Genomic DNA, 13269 nt, shown 5'->3' with positions numbered 1-13269 from the left:
GTTATAACGTACAGTAGCAGCCTGGTGTTGTTTTCAGGTGAGTTTAATGAAGATAAACACAGTAAATAACTGTGTATAATGCTGCACTTCTCAGAAGCTGCAGATTTATCAACATATCCTGCTGCCGGATGCCTGCCACATCAGTGTCTACCTAACCAGCTTACTATCTAAAACAGCAGCCTAACACAACTCATACTAAATTATTTTATAGTGTTACAGGATATGTAAAATATTACAATATGTTAGTGGCTCTAGAGCTTCATGAATTTTGGTCATTTTAAACTCCAGCAGCCAAACATAGCAGAGTAGTGCGGCGATACCAGACAATCAGACATTTCACTGCAGATCAATCCAACCAGTCGCTAGAAAGGTGGTGAGCACAGCCACTAACAAGCCTGCGTCCCTAAAGTTTTCATTTTTTCCTCCCCTCCTCCTCAGTACTGAGCACACGATGTCACCAGCCCAGTTTTAGCAGTGAAAGCTGGGAGTGTCCTCAGTTTCTATCAAGCAAACCCTTTAGAGACTTACGTTCAGGGGTCATTCCTATGTTCCCAGATACCATGTTCCCCAGTTCTACTGTACATGTATGTATGCTCTCCCAGGGTTTCATGTTCCCAGGGTCCTATGTTTTATGGTAACCCTGGGAACATAGAACCCTGGGAACATAGATACACTCCTGCTGAATTGACCAAATGCATTCATAATAATTCTTATTCTAATTAAAAAATGCAACATACTAATGGAAAATGCTAACAATAAAGAATACATTAAAACTTTGTCTTGCTCGTATGAGTAAGCTAAGCAGCTACATGCAACTTTAGCCTCAGTCTTATAGCACGATATATATGTAGCAGTGTATACTCAAAATGCTTTTGTGAGGTTCCTGTTTTATAATGCATTAGACACATTTCAGTCAACCAGAGATGTTGTTTTCAAGCAAGTCATGGAGGAAACATTAGCTTAATTAGCTGGCTAGCTACAGCTCAGAAAATATGCCAGCTATAGTAGTTATATTAAAAACTAGACGACTGGGTGCCAGAAATGAGAAACCAGCTTTAGTCGACATCTGAAATCAAAGACCCATTGTTTAAACATACATACATTTTACATTTTCAGTGGTAAATCTTGTGGGTATTATTGTAAACTGTCTGATCCATTAGCTTTCATTTCTGTAAGCTTTGTTATGAAGTCTTGTTTTCATTGTACTCCAGAGCCTGGCTGTGTATGAAATATGACTGAGTGAAATATATGAACAGCAACCCCACCAGAGCCATGCTGAAAAATTTACAGAAATTCTACCAGCTTCTTAATTATGTCTTAGCTGGAAACTCGACTGTGGCTACTGCTCCCACATGCCGTGACGGTGACACGAGAAATTGCTTGACCATTAACAGGTGAGGGGGCATGTGAAAAAGGTGCTTTATACGCTATATTTAATATAACTTTAATCAAGAGAGAGAGATAAAGTCAGTGGGACGACGCTTCACTTCCACTGGTCATGAAAGGTCATAAAAGACAGAAAAGGAGCTGAGGAGAGGACCATTACTACGGTCTTAGGACATTTACTACGGCTTTTGCTGTTGGATCAGTGTTTTTATGACCAAATCAGTCTGAGAAGTGCACACATAACATAATAATTTATCTATGTTCATAGTAACATTGATTTAATATGTAGCTTTATCTCATATATGTCCATATATTCATGTATAATAGATGCACAAAGCTTTATTTATTTATAAATGCAGATACTGGGTTAGTTGTTGCAGGGCTCCAAATGACTCAAGGGGCTCTGACCAATTTAATTCATGTTTGTGTGTGTACATTTGTGTGTGTGTGTGTGTGTGTGCAGGGATAAATGTGTGTGCGTGAACGAGAGATGAGAATAAATACAACCTATTCTCTTTGTAGTATCATTAAAAAAACATTAAAAAAACATTAAACCTGAAAGCCACCATGATTTGAATCTCCATCAGAGATGTGAAATCCAGTCAGGTTACTGTAGCCAAAACAATGAGCCAAATTTTTTTTTTCCATATTTCATCCCCACACTTGCCCTTTTCACGAGGAGAAATAAATATGCCAACATCGGTGCGTCACACCGTATTAACTGTTGAGCTGAACTGATCGATCAATAGATGGTGGTTATTGTAGCGTGATATATTCCCTTTGACACCCCGTCTGGAGTTTGTAGGAATCCAATTTGAAAAAAAAAAACAAGTAGGGATTCAGCTGGCTCAGATCCACAGACATGAAGATGTGCACTAATGAGTTCTAAAGGGAAGATGAATCAATATACTGTCTGAAACTGATCATGGACAGTTTCAGGGTATGAACTCTACATATACAGTGAGTGAGTCTACTGTTACACACAGAGTAATCATTGCTTGTCCACTAATCAAGTGGTTTTGGCAGCGGGGGGTGTGTCTCCCCAGGGGCTCCGAGCAGTTTCAGGGGAGGCTCAGTGAATGTAAAAAAATATGCCATCTGTTACATTTTTTTTATCAAAAGGAGATCATGCAGAATAGCCTAAATGTGTGTGATTTGATTAGAGATAGTTCAGATTTACATCATTGGGTAATTGACCCTTACTATGTCCTGTCCCTTTTTTGCCTTGTGCATCAAGAACAGTTCTAACTAGAAAACTAATCTGCATCAGTCATTAGCTGGCTTGCTAGCTAATACAGGGAACGGGAGTTGCGGAACATTCTGAACATTGTAAAGCGGCGCCGCCATCTTTGGAGGATGATGTACATATCTGTCATCGTCACTGTCACCTGGTGATTTGTCATTTGTCAACTGTTAATCATTCATCGTCAGAAATCCATAAAGCACGTTTGAAAGACAAATGCCTGTTAACAGAAGTTCTCAGCAGAGGCAAAGAGGCGATATATTTCAGAATTGGTGGCTGGTGCTAATTTTGTACCCTGACTGTCAGTAAGGATGTTCAACATAACAACACGGGATCCAAAAGCTAGCCAACAAACTATGACAGAGAGACGGAGAGCTAGTTACATTTGATAACTAATGTTAGAAAACTTCTAACCACCAGCTAACTTGTTCATCTTTATCAGTTATTAGCTACCTACTTTATATTTAATAGCAAATGTTAGAAAACCTCTTGTTAACTAGTTAGCTAATATACATCAATTGTCAGCTAGCAATACTAGGCTATATTGGTTCAATTGTTGAGTGTCTATGGGATAAAATAGACGTCCAGGAGTTGAGTGAGACTAAGCAAGTAAACTAAGGGGTGGGCCTTTTTCCAAGCTTTGTCAGAGGGGAGGCCCATAGTCTCAGACTAAAACCCCTGTCTTAATCTAATATATCTTAGTTGATAAGATAGGATGAGATCAGAATGTTTTTAATGACCAGAACTGCTTCCCTTTTATTTGAACCTGTAGCAAAAAAAAAAAGGTTCAGTGCACGTCTGCAACCAACTGATGAGGGGAATGAAGGGTATCATCAGGAAGACGCTGGATGAGATGAAATCTAATGCTGAAATAAAGCAGCACAAAGGATTAGATGTGGTTAGGTACTCAGGGATCGCAGGAACAAAAGGATTAGCCAGAGAGAGGGATGTGGGTCACACCCGGCAGATAGTGAAACCAGCCAGTCATCCTGCCCCGAGGCCTTCTCATAATCCACCACGGATGGCGAGGGTTGTGCAGGTCGTGCGGCAGCAGGAGCATATCGAGGGAAGAGGTGGGCAGGCAGTGGGGTCGAATTTGGGTTTGGGAAACATCTGTTTGTAGAAACCGACACCAAATCAAGTGTTTGTTTTCACACTCTTGTAAATGGCACTTTTTTTTAAAGGAATAGCCATGACTTTCTCAAGTTTTCACAAAGTCATCTGGACCATTGACATTTTACAGACGCTGCATTCACTGCTTTGGCTTGTTGCTGTTATAGATCAACGTCGACGTGATATTGCTCCTGTTAAGACTGGCCTGGATGAACTTTTCTGAATAAAAACACAATAATGTTCACATTTCTCAACCTAATTTCAGTGACTTTTTATGTTCAAGGGAGACGGAAAACTAACTTTTCCTGTGTAGATCATGAACCTTGAATCTAAAAATGACTGAAATCAATTTAGAAAAGTCCAGAAAAACCGCAGCTCTCCCCTTTACACGTATTTGTTCACAGAAAAGAACCAATATGGTGACGACATTGACGTACGATCCAAAGGCCAGTGCATCATTAAGTACACACGTCCATGGTCTGGACTGTGGTGCATTTCCTGGGCTGTGCACTTTGACCTTTGGCTCAGGAGATAAGTCACTAAGAGGACAGTCTGCCAGTCGATGAGGATTACACCATTAAGCTGCTTGTTAACCCTGTGGCACGAAACAGACACAAGTGTCACAAGAGATGCTTAGAGGCATGCATGTTCAGGATTTCCTACACTTTTAGAAATAAGAGTTCCGAAAGGGTTCTGTCTGAAGGGCTGAGATTTTATCCAGAACCGTTCGGTTCTGAAGAACCCCCTTGGTGGAGACAAGATAAAACCCTTGAAATACGAAGAAAGTTTTTGGTAGAACCCCCTGAGTGTGGTCTGGATAAAACCCTGCAGATATAAATAGCTTGGTATAAACCCCTAGTGGGGGTCTGGGCAGAGCCTTTATATGAAATATAAAAATGTTCTCAGTAGAACGTCTGAGGAGAAGATGGAAAGGTTTTGGATAGTACCCCCAGCGAGGGTTTTGGGTGGAACCATAGAAAGGTTCTCTGTAGAACCTCTGGCAAGTTCTGTGTGAAACCTCTCACAGGTGGTAAGTATAATAGTGTCTGGTATAAATTATAATAAGTATATTTACAGGAAGTTTGACCAACCGTGCCTTTCATCACTTTGTTTATTTCTGATTTATCCCTAATTTTCAAAATAAAATCCCGTCAAATTCAGTAATAAAGCTCATAGAGAGGCCATAACACTGGGATTCAGCTTCTATTGCCATTAGAGGATAAGTGGGGGTAGATGATATCATGGCACGGTAATTACTCTGACATGGCCTCTCCAGCAGCCTCAAAAGACATGGATTTTCCTCAAACATAGGAAGTAATATGGGGCTACAGATCTGATAGGGTGTCATGGCGGGAAGCAGCCTTAGAAACAACCTCCTCCTTATCTGATGGGATCAGTGGGAGTGCAGGAAACTCGGTGACCTACATCTCCTTCAGACAGACATCTGTTACCTTCCATTCCACACCCTGGGCCAACGTGAAAAGCACCAATTACTCTGATAAACCTCTCTCACGGCGGCCCCCCTCGCAGCGACTGTAGCTTTGAACGTTCAGGTGCGGTATTACATTCTGTTGTCCGGAGAAATGGGCACAAAGCGTGATTTTTTGGAGAGGGTTTTAATCATATTTTGCCATCTGCAGAGCGGGGATAATTACAAGGATCCGTGGTGGCATGTGGCGCGGGCAGGGGCACGGGACAGAAGGAGGAGAGATGATTATTATTATTGTATCATCTGAATAAGATTGGTGTGTTCAGTCTTGTGTTCTAAGCCCTGGAGGTCAGGGTATAAGAAAGAGGATTACAACCTTGGAGCCAAGTAGATTAAACGGCGGCTGACTCTACTGTACTCTGCTGCTTAAACTCATTCCTTCATCCAGACGCAGATCAACACGCACTGTGATTGCTAAACGGCTTCACTGATTACTACAGGTCACATTTTGAAGGAGTATGAACAGAAAGCGTGTGTGTGTGTGTGTGTGTGTGTGTGTGTGTGTGTGTGCAGCTGCCTGTGTGACTGCACTCACTCTGTAGCAATCACCAGCAATAATCAAAGGAAACCAGTAGCTCAAAGAGAACAATCAACCAATGCTGTTCTGCTACGTTGACGGCGCGGCCTGATTGTGCCCCAGTGATCGTGCAATCAATGGTTATAAATAGAGATTGGTCATTGCTGCAATGTATTTCTAAAAATATGCACACAAAACATCAAAAGCTTTTTTTCATTATTAGGAAAAGTCACAACATGAAGAGTGGATGAGCATTATGAAGTATAGAAAACATATAAAGTGTAGGAAAAGACAATTTTCCCCGCATCTGTTGTGTTTCCCTGTACAGTATAGCCTAAAAATTATCACCAAAACATGCTTCATGTCAGTCTAGTGATAATTATTGATCATACTTATTGACCTATTTTTAGTAAAGACCAGGAGGAAAGAAGTTTGAATTTAAATGCAAAAATATACAAATTCTGCTGCCCTCACATTAGTTTGCTGATGTTATGATGTGGTAAGGGATCATGGGAGTTATTGTCCTCATTTTTAAACAATGACCACTGCAGATGAAAATCTATGACATTATTCAGGCAGAAGTCATGTTCAAAGATGAGGTAAAATCTAAGTTTTATTTGACATATTTGACATAGCCAGTGTTCTCCCAGAAGTTATAGAAACTAGCAATTAACTAGCAACGTTTAGCAGGAAAGAAACTATAAATTTGAACTTTGTTGGAAATTTTAGTACACAACTCAACACGATATATAACATACATCTAGTGTTAATTAGACATTTAATGCAGAAATAATATATATTATAGCTTTAACTGCTTTATTTTGAAATTAGCTGCCTTACTTTGAACTACAATACTGATGAGCTGACCTGTAATTTTTATTACCAATTTCCTTTTTGTCTGCACTCATTTTTCACTCCACACTGTTTCTGTTTTGGGTCCCATATCAATGGTGCAACTGAACAACACACATGTTAAATGATTGGCTGTTCTGCTTCTGAAAGTGATGAGTTAAACTCGTCTCTGTTGACGTCACTGTCATCTAACATGGCTACAATGCAAGTTCAGTGAGATCTGGCTCAAAAACAGCACATTTAGTGCTCGGTTGAAGCCTGTTTAAAATAACAAATTTGAAGCCCAATAAACAATAAGAACTTTGGGGATAAAGGCATTAGAGCCACCATAAAAATCCACCATTAAATGCCTGCCATCCGCCATTATTGTTCTGTATTCACATCAGGAGGATTACCAAAATCCCAAAACCCACTCTGCACCAACAATGTTATGAGACTACAACTTTCCTTTATATCCTTTCTACTTTTTTGCCAGTGTGGACATGATATAGGTCTTAAATTGTGTTCACACTGTAATGTAGTTATAAATTTGTTGAAATTCAGACACTCTGGGCAGTCCATTATAAAGGGATGTGATTGGCTGTTTTTTTGTTATTGGTGAATTGTGTATTGACGATGCATGTCTGCATTGTTTTATTGCCCAGGCCTGCTTTCAGTTCAATCATTCACACTGAGAGATGAGTGTAGAGAGGACATTCTGTGGACCATTTTGGGCCTCTGAGCTTATCTGAGTGGGAGTCAGTGTGTGTAAAAATTACCACGCAGAGCCATGTTTGCAAACCTCCCCGTGCTCACTTGCAAGAATAATTTCATTAATGAATAACCAACTCGCCGAGTTTTGCTGGTGCACTTTGCATGGCCTCCTCAAAACAAGCCTAAATGCCAGCCAGTGCACGGTGAGTTATGTGCTCGCGTGGGAGTCGGGGGAGCAGGAGAAGTTGATGCATCTGAAACAGGAGGTGGATCCGGCCTCTCGGAGGACACGAGAATCAACAGCGAAGATGACATTTTCTGCTTTGCATCACACACAAAAGCGATTCACAGCGGTATGGCTGATGGGATAGGCTATCTTTCAGCTCGGCAATTTAACAGGCTATGATGAAATGGCAGCATGGCCTATGGGCACTCAATAATAGAAGGAATGCATAAACAGGGTGGAACTGTATGCCCTGAGGCTGATAACAAGGTTAATAATAAGATGTGAAGCCAAAGAACACCAATTGAACAACCTCTTTATCCTCTCTCTCTCTTCATCACAGGCCAATCTCCCCTTAGGTCATCCCTGAAGTGTTGCTGTAGCTACCCCGAATCTCTATAAATGACCAACCTAAACACTGGCTCTGACTGGAATGAAACATTTCTCATTATGTAAAGGATGAACGCTATTACTAAAGGAAACAGTTTATTCGGTGAAAAGCACCGGAGCCATGAATTTCTAATGTTGTTTTGTTTCAAATTTGTTCTCAAATCGCTTGTGAGGAAGGCAAAGGGTTAAGACATTTGGAGGGAGTATTGTATATATACGAAATGCAAGCCTGAGACATGGTAAACACTTCAACACACTCAGGCGACTCCTTATCTAAGCATGGCAAGTGTGAGGGTTCATCTTATTAGACTTTCAGAAATAGACTGGAGTGAATCTCTCCCCTCATATGGAGAGATTGGCAGTGCAGTCAGGGAAGTGATTTCAGCACTGCATAGAATTGAATTGCTGGGGGGAGGTTGGTTAAGCAAGGGGTTTAATTTGCTCTGGAGTATGTATTCTCATACTGATATGCCAAAATGTAATTGGAGTCGGTACAAGAGCCGGTCGTTTTCATTTGAGATTTGAGGGTGTTCATTTGCGGTTGGAGATTTTTTTCCGTCTAAACAGTATGTTTTAGCCTGGCTGTGCTAGATCAGTGAGCACGGTGCAAAACGGGCAAAATGTAAAGTTATCTGATAGGGTATGTAAATGAACTGCATCTGTGGAGATACAATCTTATCTGGGCTGATGATAAATGTGTAAAATGCAGCCACCACATGTGTTTATCCTCCCAAAACCAAAGCTCAAATCCGTTTTTAAGTGAGTCTATAAATCATGGGACCACACCATAGATTGTTGTGGTGTTGCTAATATACAAATCTCTCTGTGGCCTTTCTATTAGTGAATATGCAGCTTGGCTTCATAACAATGGATGAAACTAATGCACATATAAAAACTTGTGTAAAAACTAAACTTTCAATTTCAGTAATAAAAGCAGACAGTCAGCAGTGACAGACTAAACATGTTTTTTAATCTCATTTGAATTGTGCCCCAAATTACACATACAGTGTTTGTCAATTAAATGATAATTTTACAAGTAAGAAATTCACTGTTTAGTCATAGATTAGTTGCTTTGAATCTTCACCAAGCTGACTGATTCTCTGGTCTGGCATCATGACATGTAACAGCGGTTTCTCAAGTAAAAAATAAAAAACCTTGCAATGTAATGTTAGCTAGCAGTCTTGCTGTCTCTTCATCAGACCTCGGAAACTTCCTGGTTAAGTTAGCAACATTATGCTCACTGGAAGACATATTTCTGTGTAATCTTATATCTGACAGAAAAGTGTGTCAGAAGCACGTTAGTCGTGTATTTTGTGTGGCGGGTATGATGTCAGTAATGTTAGCTAGGAACTGGATGAATGCTAATGTTAGCTGTTGTCTCACAGTAGTGGATTTATCAAATATGTTGATTTAACTTGAGATATGAACAGATTTCCCTGCAGATTTTCACTATCCCCTGTCTTCAGTTGCTGATCAATTGGGATGCAGTGACATTAAAACAGTTTGTTAGATATTCTGTATTTATAGGACTTACAACCTGGAACACAGCAGTATCGCATTTGAGCTTCACGCCCTGAACATTACATCTGTGACATCAGAGGAAAATGGCTGCACTGTGAATATGCTGAGTATGGATGAAGGTGAAAGAACTGACAGTATAGACAACTCTGATTCTAAAGAGTTTGTTTTACCCTGCAAAACAGACAAAATGTGAAGTTATCTGATAGGGTATGTAGATGAACTGTGTCTGTAGAGATACAATCTTATCTGTTGTGATAATAAATTTGTAAAATGCAGCAACCACAGGCATCTGCGTGTGTTTACTTCCCCTAAAAATCTGAAGCCAAATCCATGTGCGTGGTTCCTGATTGGCCGGGGTCGTGACATACGGAGATGAATGTCAGCAAACACTGGTGCCCACACTGAGTCATTGCCACTTCCCACACACCTCTCCCAGTGTGATTCCTGTGTAATGATCTGGGGAGTCTGGACAGCCGTCTGCTTAGCCTCGCCGCGCCGTAGGGTGCTGAGCTGAGTGAGAGGAGGAGAACGGGGGACAAGACAGGAGGGGAAGGCTTCCTTTTTCATCCCAGCAACGCACTTTCCATCCTGTGCAGAGATGTGAGAAATTAACAAACACAGCCTCCTGCGGAGACGAAAAAAGGTTGAAGTAAAAATCCAAATAAACGACAGTGGTTCATTGAACTCACTTAGAAAATCTGCATCTACTGCTAAGATAAAAAAACCCTACAAAGAATCATCTTACCGTGACTTATGCGTGTGATTTCATTCATTCGGAACATCATTACAAGTAAAAACAAAGCTGATGGTGATTGTCGTTTGAACCACTTACATTGCGACACAAATCCCATTATTCTAGATGAAAAACAAAGAGGAAATTCCTCACGTCTGCTGATGCAGAAACATGAATGCCCTTCTGTAGCTCTCAGTCCCTTTATGAATATTTTAAATGCATTGTTACAGTGAAACCAAAGACATTAAGGATAAAAAGACATCAAGTTGATCTTTTTGTGAGGTCTGGACCCTCAAGACCATTCAGCGGGGTTTAAAAGCTAAAGTCTTTCTGGATCTTGCAGTTGTGAAATCAGTCAAACGGAAGCACATCAAACTGCCGGCTTAAGTAGGCCACTCCTGCTGAGTTGTTGCTTTATTTTTGTGCTCCGGCCTCACACATACTGGTGAAACTGTTGGTTTAGCACAGGGAGAGATTGTGATATAGATGTGCTTCCACTTGGCACAGTTGAATCCTGAATGTAATCACTGATAACTGTGCACGGCAGTCGGACATCTTGACCCTTCCTGACATGATCCAGGGGTGCATAAAGACCGGTTGAATGACATATGGATACCACGAACTTCTCGCTCCAATCACGAGGACACGGAGAAAGATGGAGGTGACAGTTTGGGGTAAGAAGCTTAATGGGAATACCGACCTACTATCTCAGGAGAAGAAGAAGAAAAAAAAAACAGGAGGATAAAGAGAAGGAAGTTGAAGAGGAAAAAGAGCGGAGGCGGGGTTGCAGAGAAAAAAAAAACAAACCCTCGAGGGCTCTATAATCCAAAAATGAGAGAGCTGTGACTCGGAGACACTCAATCTGACAAGATGCATTAAAGCAATGGAAGAAAGGGAAGAGGCAAAGCCAGATAAGAGGGCTGCTTCCAGGAAAAAAAGAGAGAGATGGGATGATGAGCTGCAGATGTGACAAAGGAGATTGTGCTGGAAACCAGCCATCAACAGATCCATGAAACAATGGCACCATCCTGGGCAAAGAACACAATCACTGGGATTATGCTGTGTGACACACTTTCATTCAGTCTATCTCTGTACTGTGAACCTTAAAAGAAGATGTTTCGCCTCTCTATTACAGCTCAAATCCATTTTTAAGTATGTATATAAATTATGAGTCCACACCATAGGTGGTGTTGTTAATTTAAAAATCTCTTTGCAGCCGTCATATGTCAGTCAATGAATAGACAGCTTGACTTATAAGAGTGAATACAACTAATATGTAATAATGTAAAAACTGTTGTGTAAAAAGTAAACTTCAAATTTAAGTAATAAAAGGTGTTTTTATTCCAAACAACTGGAAGTGAGAATGTACTCTGATTCCATACCCACAAGAAATTCTGTCAGTTGTTATTCTGGATTATAATGCACTTCTTCAAAGGAACATTTCGAGAAAAACAGTCCTACTTTGTTTTGGGTTTTTTTGCCAAGAGCTGGCCAGGTGATGACTATCTCAGTTAAACAAAAGGCTGCAACGTGCAAGATCATACAGTTTTATTTATTCAACTCAATTAACCCTCTAAATTAAAAGTTAAGTTAGTTTAGTTTGGTTAATTAGGTTTCTAAAAAAGAGCATGATCAGCATATTAGCATTAAACACTTATATGACATTATATTAGGCTGCAAATTACACATAGAAAATGTAATTCTACTTGATGGGGTCTCACTTTGTTTGGCCTTTACTGATGTACTGAATTGATGTTGACTCATAGGAGAGTATGATTACTTTCTCTGGAGCAAGGTCAGCACTGACTTTGTGGGGTTATCGCCTGAAAATCGACTGAACCCGGGGCTAAAATCTTAAGTAGTAGTCACGGCACATTCTGTCCACATCAGTTTCTGTACCAACTGACATTTAATCCAGGGTTAGTGGAAATGCAGTGCCCGGGCTTCGCTTAGCCATAGGTTAATAATGTATGTGTGAAAGGGGCTAAGTTATCCAAGGGTTATCCTTAGCCCAGGGCTAAGAATATGCAGTGTGAGAGGATCTTAAGAATGCTCTCTCTGACAGCACTAAAATGCTCATGTCTCGCACGTAATACTTACCAGGTTTGCCATCTTAGTTTATTTAAAAGAAAGACAAAACACAGATTTCTAGTCTTTATACTAAGCTAAACTAACTGGCTGCTGGCTGTATTTATGCATATTTGTATATTTAAAAACATGAGAGCGGTACTGATCTCACTCTCTGCAAGAAAGCAGATAAGCATATTTCTGAAAATGTCAAACTGTTCCTTTAACTCTTAAAAGTGTGGTACAGTGGTGTTTCCATTAGTCTCCACTTTCTGAATGTTTTTGAATGATTAGAACTTTTATTGAGGGTTTTACTTTAGGTTTAATTTGTAGGACTTCTCCTTACTTTAGCAAAATGTTAAATATTCTAATTTGTTGCTTTAGAGCTCACATCAATATTAGTGCTTACAATTATGTTAGTTTCCGACAGAAGCTGCACTAGTAGATTGAAATACTAATATGAATAGAAGCACAGTTCTGATGTAATTATTGTGTCAATCCAACTATTTTTCTGTGTCTCCCAAAGGGAAGCCTGTGCTCTGCTGAGCAGGATATCACAAAAACAAATTTGTTTGCTTTGGTTTCATGTTAATTCTGGAAATAAAAACACACATATAAGAGGAACCGACAAACCAAACCTACGCAAAAGTTCGCAGGAAAGGAAAACAAGACTGCTGGGGTTGAGGGTCAGGCTAGAAAAGCCGTATCGTTCTGTCAGAGTGTTTTATTTACCCTGCCCACATGGTTGGAGTTGTTGATGTTTTAAGTGGGAGCAGAATGATTTTTAGTCCCTGTGAAAAGATGACAGTAGCGACTCATTGCCCAAAGAGCAGCGTCTGTTTATTCCAGATAAATCTTGCCCACCCTGCGGCATCATTTTATATTAATTTGAAGTGGTGATTTCTTATAAAAACGGCTGAGAGTGAATGTTCGAATTAAATTGCTGAATATTTAATGCCACTCTTATGTTGGACATTCCAATTTATTACGCAATTATTTGATATGAAGTCTCTCTTTTCAAACACAGCTATTTCATTTCAGT

This window comes from Lutjanus erythropterus, chromosome 21, assembly GCF_056507025.1.
Source record: "Lutjanus erythropterus isolate fLutEry1 chromosome 21, fLutEry1.hap2, whole genome shotgun sequence".
Taxonomy (NCBI): Eukaryota; Metazoa; Chordata; class Actinopteri; order Lutjaniformes; family Lutjanidae; genus Lutjanus; species Lutjanus erythropterus.
This window is presented reverse-complemented; position numbering follows the sequence as displayed.